General features: G+C 40.5%; 1 long non-coding RNA gene and 1 pseudogene across 1 annotated transcript in view; both read right to left on the bottom strand.

Moving 5' to 3' along the window:
• The window catches only part of LOC141582432 (uncharacterized), a 41,674-nt gene extending 32,101 nt beyond the window's left edge, over nucleotides 1-9,573 (bottom strand). The window contains exon 1 of the long non-coding RNA XR_012515272.1: nucleotides 3,176-9,573. This is a non-coding gene — a long non-coding RNA (uncharacterized LOC141582432). The remainder of the gene's footprint in view (nucleotides 1-3,175) is intronic.
• Nucleotides 9,574-9,611: 38 nt separating this feature from the next.
• On the bottom strand, nucleotides 9,612-12,174 carry LOC101039952 (solute carrier family 2, facilitated glucose transporter member 3 pseudogene; annotated as a pseudogene).
• Nucleotides 12,175-13,777: the final 1,603 nt, after the last annotated feature.

Below are 13,777 nucleotides of genomic sequence, written 5' to 3'. Positions count from 1 at the left end.
CACCTACTCGGGAGGCTGAGGCAGGAGAATTGCTTGAACCCTGGAGATGGGGGTTGCAGTGAGCTGAGATCGCGCCACTGCACTCCAGCCTGGGGCCTGGTGACAGAGCGAGACTCTGTCTCAAAAAAAAAATAAAAATAAAAATAAAAATATAAAAATTAGCCAGGCTTGGTAGAACAGAGGACCTCTTTTAACCTTAATTACCTCCTTAGGGCCCTCTCTCCAGATATAGTAACTAACATTGGGGACTGGGGCTTCAATTTATAAATTTTCTGAAACACAATTGAGGGCGTAACCCTAGGGTTAGAGGAGAGCATTCTGCTAAAATGCCTGTCTTACTGGACTGTGAGCCTTGACTGAGAAGACCAATGTTCAGTGTGAAAATACCTGCCGACAGCCTGGCACTAAGTGCTCTGCCCTTTTACTTTTTTTTTTCTTTTTTTCTTTTTTTCCTCTCTTATTGTCAATAGAGAATAATAAAGTAGCTGAGAATTAAGAGTTTACAATGAGTCCAGCACAGTGGCTCAGGCCTGTAATCCCAGCACTTTGGGAGGCCAAGGCGGGTGGATCACGAGGTCAAGAGATCGAGACCATCCTTGGTCAATATGGTGAAACCCCGTCTCTACTAAAAATACAAAAAAAAAATTAGCTGGGCATGGTGGCACGTACCTGTAATCCCAGCTACTCAGGAGGCTGAGGCAGGAGAATTGCCTGAACCCAGGAGGCGGAGGTTGCGGTGAGCTACAGAGTGAGACTCTGTCTCAAAAAAAAAAAGTGCAGGGCCTAGGACAGGGGCCCAGTTGCCCATGACCAAGAGTGTCCCCTTTGCCTGTCCACCTATCCAATCTCAGCATTCCTCCATGAACATGCAAAGTCCACCCCTTCCCAGGAGTCCTTCCAGGCTCGTTGACTCACAGGAAACTCCTTCTGAAATTACAACTCTTGGTTAGTATTCTAATGAAGACACTGCGTGTGGGGTGCTTCCATGCACCTTCTTTCACTGAATCTGCACAGCAGCCCCCAGGAGGCAAGTGTTATCACCCCTGTATCACAGATGAGGATACTGAGGCTCAGGAAGGTGACGTCGGTCAGTCAAGGTAGTGTGGCTGGAGGGTGGGAGAGCGGAGATTTCTGGAGCAGAATTGTATCTCTTCTCTAAGTCAGTGAAATTAAAATTAGATGCTCCAGGGAAAGGCCTGGCATTTGTATTTTACAAGCTGACTATGTGATTCTAAGGTGCGGCCAGGACTGAGGGCCACTATTTAAAATCCTGTATCATTGTCATCGGCTGGGAAAGGCAGATTTAGGACGGTATTTTGAATACCTGGAAGACAACGGCTGAGCATTTCTGTGGTGCCTCCTGGCACTCGGGGCCTCTTTGACAACAGAGGATGCTCCCCAGATTCCAACAAGGCCCGTGACTGAAATCAGGGCCTGAAAGCAAAGTTCTTGCTACTCCTGTTCTTTGGTCACTTGACTGCACGCTGCATGCTGGTGATGTTTTTCAGGGAGAGAGCTGAGCTGACAGGTGACGCAGTCACCAGTAAAGCCAGGAGCCCAGAATGCAAGCGTGAAGCCTGCAGTCACTGTGACTGTACAAGCAAGAGACTGAACTAGAGAAAGCACTCATTCCCAGTTCCACTTTCCCCCATGGAACGGCACACCCGGCAAGGGCCAAGTCCGTCAGCGCAGGCAGGGTTGTTTCAGTACTGAAGGAGTCCCCAGTAAAAGACTCCGGCAGTTTCTTGAGCCCTGAGGTAAGGAAGATGAGGAGGGTGAGGAGGAAGGGCTAGGAGCAGAAAAGCCCTGAGTTAGTGGGAAACAGTGTCTTCAGGTTTTCCCCCTCCTGATGGCCTCTGCCCAGAAAAAGGGACCCAGAAACAAAGATGCAGAGCATGCGTGGTGGAGGGGACTGCGTCCCTGACTGCAACTCCCTTCGGAGACTGCAGCGCTCCAGGGTCCTCCTGAGGACTGCCAGGGAAAGCCTTTGGTCAGGCCTAAAAGCATCACACATAGGTGCTGGCCAGGAGTCAGGCTCCTTGGAGTTTACAGACTGTAAGTAATAGGCTCCCAGAACTGAAGCTGGTTTTTTGGTTTCTTGAGCAGAAGCATTTCATGAACTTCTCTCTAAATCTTGTCATTGCATTTTTCACCCATTTCTCATGTTTGCCACTTCTATCCCCTGGTGAGCACCAAGCTGCATGTCTGCTGCTCTGGACCCACTGGTCATTACATCCTTCCCATGCCACTGCCTCCAGCCGAGCCTCTGCTTCCTGCCTGGAGGACTCAGGTGCCCGAAAACACAATGCAAGAATTCTAGCTGCTTGTAATAGCCATTGTGTTTGGCAGAGTTTTTAAATTTTTTTTTATTTTTTAATTTCTGCCACACAGGAAGGCTTCCAGAAACATTGGACAAAAGCTGAGGAAGGCCAGCACAGTGGCTCCTGCCTGTAATCCCAGCACTTTGGAAGCCGGGGGTGGGTGGATCACCTGACGTCAGGTGTTCAAGGCCAGCCTGACCAACATGGTGAAACCTTGTCTCTACTAAAAAAAATAAATAAATAAAATAGAAAAAGTAGCTGGGCGTGATGGCAGGCACCTGTAATCCTAGCTACTTGGGAGGTTGAGGCACAAGAATCACTGGAACCTGGGAGGTGGAGGTTGCAGTGAGCTGAGATCACATCACTACACTCCAGCCCGGGCAACAGTGAGACTGTCTCAAAACAAAACAAAACCTGAGAAAGAACCTGAGGTAGTTTCGATGGAGAACACGGTCTTTCTTACCTCCTCTTGTGATTTTAATCTTCTCCCACCCAAACCTCTGTCCTTCCCGCTTATCCTTCCATCTCACTGCCTCTAGGAACTCCAAATACAACAGTTTCTTAACCCATGAGGACTTCTGATTCACCATCTTCTCACCATCCCTTCAAGTAATTCCCGCTGTCCTCACTTCCCGCCTCACCTGGCTGAGATTTCATGGTCCGTCATTATCATCCCTTCCCTATATAACGCCTTATCCCTCTCCCCCTTCATTTTTCCTTGCAGGTGGGCTAGTCCTATGCAGAACCTACCTCTTTCTTGGAGTAAATCGTCAAATGGAAACAAAGCTGACAATACCAGCTACTAATGATGTTTGCCAGCTTCTCTTAAAGCCACAGGTTTATCGGTTCATTACCTTCCTTCCAGCGTATCATGTTATCAGCTTCACCTCTTCCTAAACGAACAGCATCCTTCTAGCTTCTGATAACAGCTTCTTTGCCACGAGCTGCCAGCCTCTAATCCAATGTCACACATTTTAGGTTTTTGTTCTTCAGTGGCATCCCATCTCTGGTGCCAACTTCTGTATCAGTTCGGACAGACCAGGTCATGCTGGGGTAACAAACCCCTACATCTGTGGTGCAAAAAAAAAAAACCAGTTTGTTTCTTCCTTATACTCCAGACCTTAATTCTGTGGTGAGGGAGCAAGGAGAAAGGAGCTTTACTAATTTTTGTCACTTAGGGTTCCAGGCTGACAGAGCAGTCACTATTTTGAATGCTGCTGACCTCGACTAGCAGAAAAAGAGGGCTCTGGAGGGTCTCAGACAGGTGACCAAGTGCTCCAGCCAAAAAGTAGCATGCACCACTTCCAAACACAACTCTCACTCGCTAGTCGGCCAGAGCGAATCCTATGAACCCACTCTCTCAACTGCACAGGGAGCCAGCAAGCACAATCCCACCATGTAACCAAAAAGTGGAATATTGACAATCCCTGCTGAGCCATCAGAAGATACTATTACTAGCCTCATTTTGCAAGTGGTAAGGCACAGGTTTAGAAATTTTTCTGTATTGATTGCTCTTTCTTGTTAGAACCAGATTTTTTGTGGTATTATTCTTGAAACAGAGTCTTGGTCTGTTGCCCATGTTGGAGTACAGTGGTGCAATCTGGGCTCACTGCAACCTATACCTATACCTCTTGGGTTCAAATGATCCTCCCACTTCAGCCTCCCTAGTAGCTGGGATCACAGGCAGGCATCACCAGCTAATTTTTAAATTTTTTGTAGACAAGGACTCACTATATTGCCCAGGCTGGTCTTGAAATCCTGGGTTCAAGCAATCCTCCCACCTTGGGGTAGCCGGATTCCAAAACTCTTGCTAGAGGAAAATGAGCATAGTCAGCTTAAATCAAAAAGGACATTCCTTCATAGTTTTGGTAATTTTTGCAACTGTTTCCGGAAACTTAAAGCCCTGGCTGGGGATGAGCACTTACTGACCTAAACATGTGGTCAGCTGCCACTTCTGGGGTATTGTTCACCTTTGGGTAACATTAAAAAGTATCAAAAAGTACTAACTTTCCATGAAAAGGATGTAAAGTTCCAGGAGCAAGTCAGGTTTTCCAGGTTTACTTTAGGGAAAAAGTCAAATCTTACTCCTCTCCACCCACCAATACCAAATGCATATCTTAAGACAGGTACTTAAAAAGTATTACCGTAGAAATTGATCAATAGATTTTTAGATGTAGAAACATTAAGATTTGCTTAATACATATTAACACTCATTAAGGAATGTATCATCGAGAGTAGACATCTTGCTTTCAAAATTTATTTTTTGAGACAGAGTCTTGCTCTATCACCAGGCTGGAGTAGCAGTAGCATGATCTCGGCTCACTGCAACCTCTGCCTCCTGGGCTCAAGCAATTCTACTGCCTCGGCCTCCTGAGCAGCTGGTACTACAGGCGTTGTGTCACCACGCCTGGCTAGTTTTTTGTATTTTTAGTAGAGAGGAGGTTTCACCATTTTAGTCAGGATGGTCTTGATCTTCTAACCTCGTGATCTGCCCGCCTCAGCCTCCCAAAGTGCTGGGATTACAGGCATGGGCCACCGTATCTGGCCCCAAATTTTTTTGTCTCGCTGTTGCTCAGGCTGTAGAGCTGTGGTGCAATCTTGGCTCACTGCAACCTCCACCTACCAGATTCAGGCAAATTCTCATGCTTCAGCTGACTTGCTGGAACTACAAGTGTGTGCCACCACACCTGGCTAATTTTTTAAGTTTAATAGAGATGGGGTTTTGCCACACTGGCAATGCTGGTCTGGAACTCCTGGCTTCAAGTGATCCACCTGCCTTAGTTTCCCCAAGTGCTGGGATTATAGGTGTGAGCTACCGCTCCTGGCTGCTTTCAAAATTTATATAGGACTGTGTATTGACTCCAGTACAGACTTTTATCCACTTGGAAAGTTTATTTAAATGAAGGACTTAAGTGTGTAGCCTTGAATGTTTGCTCTTTAGGAGCTTATTTCTAAGTGCTTGTGGCAGCAGTACTTATTTGAAGAGCTAAACTACACCTCAGATCTCTTACTTCACACCACATCATGTTCTCCTTTAGTCCAGATCTTCTATTTTTTTTCCATCCTAGTTCCTGCTTACTGAGTTTTTTTTTTGTAAAAATAAAGGATATATACTTCACATGTCATATGGTAGTCATGTTCATGTTCTCAACCATTCCTATATGCTCCAAGTAAAGAAAGTAATATCATATGAAAATTATGCCAGGAGTTAAGACAACCATACAATTTGAAAACACAGCAGTCAAATTTCCAATTTACTGCCTCACATATTAAGATGATTTTTTTTTTTTAAACAAACTTAACAGGCGATGGCTACCCCATTCTCTATGATGAGCTTATTTCACATTGCATGCCTGTATCAAAATATCTTATGTATCCCATAAAGCCTGTAATTCCAGCACTTTGGGATGCCAAGGTGGGTAGATTGCTTGAGCCTAGGAGTTTTGAGAACAGCGTGGGCAACATAGCAAAACCCCATTTCCAACCCCCCACCACATACACAAACAAAACAAAACAAAACACCTAAACAACAAACAAAACTCCAGCCAGGCATGGTGGTGCATGCCTGTGGCCTCAGCTACTTGGGAGGCTAAGGTTGCAGCGAGCTATGACTGCTCTACTACACTTCAACTTGGTCAACGGAGTCTGTCTAGGGAAAACCCCCACAAAACAAAAATAACAACATTCATTTCATTTTTTTTTTTTTTTTGAGACAGAGTTTCCCTCTTGTTACCCAGGCTGGAGTGCAATGGCGCGATCTCGGCTCACCGCAACCTCCACCTCCTGGGTTCAGGCAATTCTCCTGCCTCAGCCTCCTGAGTGGGTGGGATTACAGGCACGCACCACCATGCCCAGCTAATTTTTTTTTTAGTATTTTTAGTAGAGACGGGGTTTCACCATGTTGACCAGGACGGTCTCGATCTCTCGACCTCGTGATCCACCCGCCTCGGCCTCCCAAAGTGCTGGGATTACAGGCTTGAGCCACGGCGCCCGGCCAACAACATTCATTTCTGATGAAGGATAACATGGTCTCTCATTTCAAGGGGTGGGGGTGGGGGGAAAGCTTTTCACATCTTAATAAATGCAATTCTTAAATTCCACAAATGCTTTCTCTGTGCCAGGTGCTGGGGATCTAGAGGTGAACAAGACTTTACAAAGTTCTTACTCTCACGGAATTAACTACCACCTTACATTTAATCAAAGTGAAAATGTGGAAATATGTAAGGTAAATAAAAAGGTACAAATAGTAAACAACTTAGAGAATTTATTTAGAAAGTAGAAAATAAAAAGTATGGCCGTAACATCTATTTAGAATATAAACAAAATAAGAAACTTAAGCTACAGAAAAATACAGAGATACTGAAGTTGGTTTAATGGCTATCGAACAAACAGAAACAAGCAAAAGCCAAGTTGCTTTCATGCAAATAAGCATTAAGGAAAAGAATATGGGAATGTTTACAGAATGCACCATGGCAAATATTTTTCAAATTTACATAAGAAACTGTACATAAATGAAAAAATAAATTAGGTAATTTACAAGAAATGTTTTACAGGTTGCAATAGGCTATAACTTAGTTTATTATGAATAAAATTTGTAGCACATCATACATTTTTACATCACAGATTCAGTGTTGAAAGAATTCAAACATGATAAAGCTTAGATTTGACAAGAATAAAGTAATAGACAGAGTAAGGCAACTTAAACTGAAATGGCATGTGTAAGTAAAATTAATCCTCAAATTAAAGGATTCCTTACACTGGGACATAATAACATCTTCTGAGTATGATTCGGTCAAAAACAGGGCATCAAGATAAATGTCATTCAATTTTAGTTAAAAAGTCAGTTTTTAGCTGTAGTTTAAATAAAAAGTAAAAGCACATAGTGTATAAAAAATAATAAAAACCACCTTATTATCACTTACATCCTAATATTATTAATTATATTCAGGACAAGCAGACTGGGATATTGGTGTTACTTCTATAAAGTTACCTTCTATTTCTAAATGCTGCAAACTAAACTAAACTAAACTAAAACAGGTTCCCCAGAAAAAAGTGGCAAATTCCAAATGGCTTAATACCTGTGAAAACTATTGACTGAGCTAGCTATGACCTTGATGAAATTGAGACATACAATGTAAAGTTGAGATAATCCCAAATTATTCTACATTATTTATGCATACTTTACAAATATGTAAACATGGAAATGTTTTCTTGGAAAGCTATTGGAACTGTAAGAACTGCAATGTATAAAAGAAAGGTATTTAGAAATAAAAAAATTTAATAATATCCTACAATTGAATCAGTTGCATATTTATATCATTCAAAACCTTGATTTTAACCTCATTCACTCCTTTGAAAAATGCATTCCTCTTTTGTTCTTTTAAATGCAAAATTAGTGGCAGTTACAGCAAAAACACTGAAATTCTAAAAGAAAAAATATTTTGACTACAGGAGCTAGAAAGTAAATTAAGATTTTTAGATTTTTCTTAAGAAAAAAAAATTGATTTACCCCAAACACATCATTCATGCTAACTGTAGTACCTGAAATCCCAGTATCAGCTCAGTGTACATTTATTTATTAATTTCCTTATTTTTGAGACAGAGTCTCACTCTGTTGCCCAGGCTAGAGAACAGTGGGATGATCTAACCTCTGCCTCCACGTTCAAGTGATTCTCCTGTCTCAGCCTCCCGAATAGCTGGGACAACAGGTGTGCGCCAACAAGCCTGACTACTTTTTCTATTTTTAGTAGAGACGTGGTTCTTCCTACATCTATCCCCACTCGCAATGATCAAAAATAATAAACAGCTTTTTAAAAAGGGCCACTAAAAAACCCCCAAATATATGTAACATAAACAGCCTAACTTAACAATGATTTGGACTTACGGTTTTTCAGCTTTACAATGGTGCAAAAGCAATACACATTCAGTAGAAACTGTACTTCAAAATTTTGTATTTTGGTATTATCCTGGGCTAACGTTATGTAAGATATTAAACACTTTATTATAAAATAGTTTTCGTATTAGATGATTTTGCCCAGCTATAGGTCAATGTTAAGTGTTCTGAACACATTTAAGATAGGCTAGGCTAAACTAGGACGTTTACTAGGTTAGGTGTATTAAATGCATTTTCAACTTATGGGATTTTCAGTTTATAATGGGTCTAATGGAACATAACCCTATCACAAGTCAAGGAACATCTATATTCCAACATTTATGAATGTTTTTTGTACAATGAAAAAGTCATAATGCCCATATAATTCTGAAGCTAACACAATAAAAATTCCAGATAACCTTTACAGATTTAAAAGTACACACATACATTTTAATATACATATAAAACCTTTCATATTACTTTAAGGTGTATCTACTTGGCCATTACAGGCAATAACATATTAAGAGAGAATACCATTCTACTGATTTGGGGAGAATCCAAAGCCTAGTACCTATAAATATACACCAATAAAAATTATGTAATAACTTAAAATCATATAAGCACTAAACATTAACTACAAAGCATGACACCAAATACCTGGAAAAAAAATTACTTCAGTTATCCCAAACACTGCCATGAATGAAGCAACTTTCTCAGGACCCAGAAAATGGGCTCATTTCCCATCATAACAAACCAATTCCCTCATTTTACAAATAAAAATAATGTTCACAGAGGCAAGACCAGTGACCAACACTACCTCTAATGCAATACCAAATATGACCTCATATTCACTGAATATACAGGATTAATGCAAATAGTAGTGACTACTTTAAGAAAACGTGAACTTCTTGCAGGTAAAAATTAATTATTCAAAATTTAGATATGGCAGAAAAGCTGGGACAATTCATTTTCATACTACCATTATCTTGAATGGGCCATCCAAATACTCTGAATGATAGGAAAGAGTTACTCACTTTTTTAGGTCTTTAGTGTATTACTAGGCTCAGTAGAAATCAGAAGACAATTATTCTCTTAAATATTGAAAAGAGGCAGTAATTTGCCGGGCGCGGTGGCTCAAGCCTGTAATCCCAGCACTTTGGGAGGCTGAGGCGGGTGGATCACGAGGTCAAGAGATCGAGACCATCCTGGTCAACGTGGTGAAACCCCATCTCTACTCAAAATACAAAGCATTAGCTGGGTATGGTGGCGCGTGCCTGTAATCCCAGCTACTCAGGAGGCTGAGGCAGGAGAATTGCCTGAACCCAGGAGGCGGAGGTTGCGGTGAGCCGAGATCGCGCCATTGCACTCCAGCCTGGGTAACAAGAGCGAAACTCCGTCTCAAAAAAAAAAAAAAAGAGGCAGTAATTTAGATAAAACATTATTTTCTGAGATTATCTGATGATAGAAACAAAGTTGGCTGAATTCCTTAGGTATCAGAATAAAACACATTAGAATAAACATAAATTTGATCATTGATAGCTCATGGCAGATCACTTTAAATGAGGTCAAAGAGTATTACTCCAAAAAGACAATATATTTCTAATGTTTTGTTTACACATACCACAAAACAGTAAGTTAAATACAAAATAATGTACATTCCTTTTCATTATCCTCTATCAGTTTCACATGGCTTTAAACAGTGAAAGAATTTCTAAACTACTTTCTAAATGCAAAAGACTAAAAAGCATAAAGTGCTCAACAGAAAAAGATACAATAAAATATGACAAAAATTTGCTAATAACATATAGAGTGGTTATAACGAACATTTGGAAATTACTACCCAGTTAAGCTTTCCATCCAAGAATAAACCTTAAAAATCAAGACAAGATGTAAGAGACTACTCTTTGAAGGCAAGAATACTGCTGGAATAAGAGGAAAACCTTTTCACTTTGTGCTGCATCATTCTACTTACAGAAACAGTCTTTCAGGAACTGGTATTTACAATATAGCAATCACATGTACACTCAAAGGCTAACAAAACAAAACAAAACAAAACAAAACAAAACAAAAAAACAACAAAAAAAACTCTCAGAAAATTTTATGGAATATTTGGGCAAATAATCTGAACTACTTTAAGGGCTTTCAATTATCATATATATTACTGGCAATAGCACTGACTTTACCCAAACTAAGAGACCACCTAATTTCCAACTTATTTAGAGTAGCTGAGCAAGGAATTGCCACGTCAAATTACATGACAAGTTTACTAATAAAGACTTAGTCTTTGGAAAAGATGAGAGTAGAACTTAAAATCACTAGTTCTAAAAGTCTCTTAATTAAAAGGCAATCTTCTCACAGGGGCGGGGTGGTGGTAATGGGAAATTCTGTATCTTGTGTTCTTTGTCTAGCCTCACAGCAAATTAACAGTGCTCCTTGCAATTGAAAGTTACCACATTTTTTAAGATGAAAATTAAGCCCAAAAGTTACAAAGATTTTGTTTTGTGTATAGGTCTACAATGCATTAAAGTTTCTTTTTAATCCTTAAAAACTGGCTGCTCATAAGTCCAATTTAAATTTTAGAAATGAAGTCAATGGAATCGTTAGATTTGCTTTAGTGAAGTATGTATAGTATTTTGGATTGCTGGGAACTGTGCCCAGTTGACCCATACTATCTCAAATGTGTTCTACTACAAAGATTCAGTTCCCTTAAGGGAACCTGGCACAGTACCAAGGTCAAATGGTTAAAAGATGTGCATAAGCATGACATAAAGCAACAACACACTTAAACTAGGTAATAATTTTTCAGGAAGAGCAATCCACTACAAAGTTGGAGGTTCAGTTGGAGCGACCAGCCACTGCTACTGCAAACTGAAGGGTGTGGCCACAGTATACCAGGGAATGGGGCCTGGTCCAACTTCAGAGAAGGCCACAAAGACCAAGGTAACCCCACTACAGACAAAGCTGATCCACCATACTCGTCCTTTAATAAACAGTCATGAGGACAGAACAAAAAGCCATCCCTCCAAGACCTATCATATGTGAAGTCCTTCCTGCACTTTCAACCAGAAAGACTACAGTAAAGAAGATAGTATTAACCAGGCCTGCATTAATCTATAGATTGGCTTCTCAACACCCGCGTCCTTGAAGATTCTCACTGAGTAATAGAGAAGACAACATTGATTCCAGAGAGCTACTGAGAGCTGGAGTACAAAGGAAACAATGGTGGGCTGTCAGTAGCTGGGTAAAGAACTCCAGCATAGTGACTTGCTTTTCTTGTACCACCCTAGCATTCTTCTATTTCATCTCCTAGTGTCCTGGGACACATCCAGAGTCTCCTACAATCACTGGAGGGTCTCATTAGTATTCTTCCTTTCTGTTAATGAGCAAAAATTTATGACTTGTAGGGCAAAATGGAAGGGCTACACTTTATAGGACAGCTGGAAGAATGGTAAGGCCCAGTATTGCTGGGCATAGCTCTTCAGACCCCAAGATGAACTCCAGACCAAAGATCTGGGCCTCCAGAATACCAACAATGATGCCTAGCTGGTTGAGAACACTAAAAGTACCCCAAAGGGCAGTAGGCGAGATCTCTCCAATGTACATGGGCACAAAACCTGTGCAGACTCCACAGAACAAGCCAATAACCAAGTGGCCCATGATCAGCATTTCAACCAACTCAGTTTTTTTGCAGAATCCAGTGAGGCAGCCACCAGTGATAGCCAACAAATTGGTAAGCATTGAATTGCACCTGTCAAAGTGGTTAACAAAGAGTGCAACAGAAAGAAGCCAATCATATCATCATTGGGGAAGATGGCCACAGACAAGGGCCAAGGGTACATGAGCAACACCTCAGACGGAGAGTCTTCTAACCTCTTTCAAAGTATAATTGACAAAGTCCTTTATGATTGTCTCAGGAGCATTGATGACTCCAATGCCGTAGCCAAACTGAAAAGAAGTGGGGTGACCTTCTGTGTCCCCCATGGCCCTTATCTAATTCTTTTCAAATCTTCAAAAAGAGCTAGGAGTGGGATTCCAAAGACACCTCTTCCAGCCAACAAAACCTTCAAAGTGTGCAGCAAGTTTTCAGGTCCTCAGTAACACTCTATAACTCACTCATCATTAAACCACATTTATCTCAGGCCCAAACTTTGTTATTTCTTTTTATTACATCTGAACCATCAAAACTAAATATTTTATTCTATTATTAACAACAGCAATGAAACCATGTTCATGCCAAATAAACATTATGGAAATCTAACAGATGAGTTGTTTTGAAATTTTGTGGGAGTCTGAGGCAATATTGAAGAATTACTAAAGGATCAATATTTAGTACATTCTGGTAATAAAAGCATAATAGTTCCAAAATTTGTAAATCCTTTTACCTGGGAACTTATTCTCTCTTTTGAATTTATTTTTTATAGTGCTTACAAAGTTTTTTAGATTTTTATGTTGGCAAGGTAACACTGGAAGTCCAATAGTTTAGTGAAGTTGTTTGAGTCTTTTGCTAATGGTTTAGGAAGTAGAAATACTTGGGGGTAAAACTGACTTTTTTTTTGAGATGGAGTCATGCTCCGTCACCCATGCGGGAGTGCAGTGGCATGATCTAGGCTCACTGCAACCTCTGCCTCCTGGGTTCAAGCAATTCCCTGCCTCAGCCTCCTAAGTAGCTGTGATTGACAGGCATGTGCCACCACACTTGGCTACTAAATTTTTGTACTTTTAGTAGAGACAGGGTTTCTCCATGTTGGCCAGGCTGGTCTTCAACTCCTGACCTCGTGATCCACCTGCCTTGGCCTCCCAAAGTACTGAGACTATGGGCATGAGCCACGGGCCCAGCATAAAATTGACTTCTATACATTACCAGTAAATTTAGATGTACTTTAAAGAACTTAAAAAATTGTTTACATTACGCAAGGAAGTTATCAATATGGGGTTTTTTTTGCTTGTTTTACAGACCACAGTTTTACTTAATAGACAGTTTTCAGTAGACTATCAAGAGATGCATGATAAAAACATTTCCCCATGTAGTTTTCAAATTTTGTACTGAAGTTCTTACATTTGATTACAGGCATGAGCCACTGCACCCAGCCTCAAATGTTTAAAATTCAGTTTTCTTTACCTGAAGACATGAATGTATGAATTCTAAGAGTGGTTATTTAGGAGGAAAAGCATGTAAAGGTAATTTTAGAATTTAGACTGTTTGAAACTTTGAATTCAGGTCAGTAGCCATTTTAAAACCCTACAATGACCTCATATTCCTTGCTTTAATGTTTCCATCGTTGCGACTAAATATTTGAGCCAAAATTCCATTAGTCCAATTTATTTTAAAAGTTTCTGATTTGTAAATCTGTATAGATAAGAATCTTAATTGAATGACAGTAACTGCCAAGTTTTATACCTGGGACAAATACTGTATTAGCAACTATAGATTTAGGGCAGTCTTTAAGAAAAAACGGAATGGTCAGAGTCTAAGTTATCTGATCACTGTACTTTGGTTAATGCGGAACTATGATTTACAAATTTTGCCCTTTCAAACTGAAATTATCTGCGAAAGTGCCATGTAAAGTCAGCGACCATCTCACCA

This window comes from Saimiri boliviensis, chromosome 20 (genome assembly GCF_048565385.1).
Source record: "Saimiri boliviensis isolate mSaiBol1 chromosome 20, mSaiBol1.pri, whole genome shotgun sequence".
Lineage (NCBI taxonomy): Eukaryota > Metazoa > Chordata > Mammalia > Primates > Cebidae > Saimiri > Saimiri boliviensis.
This window is presented reverse-complemented; position numbering and strand designations above follow the sequence as displayed.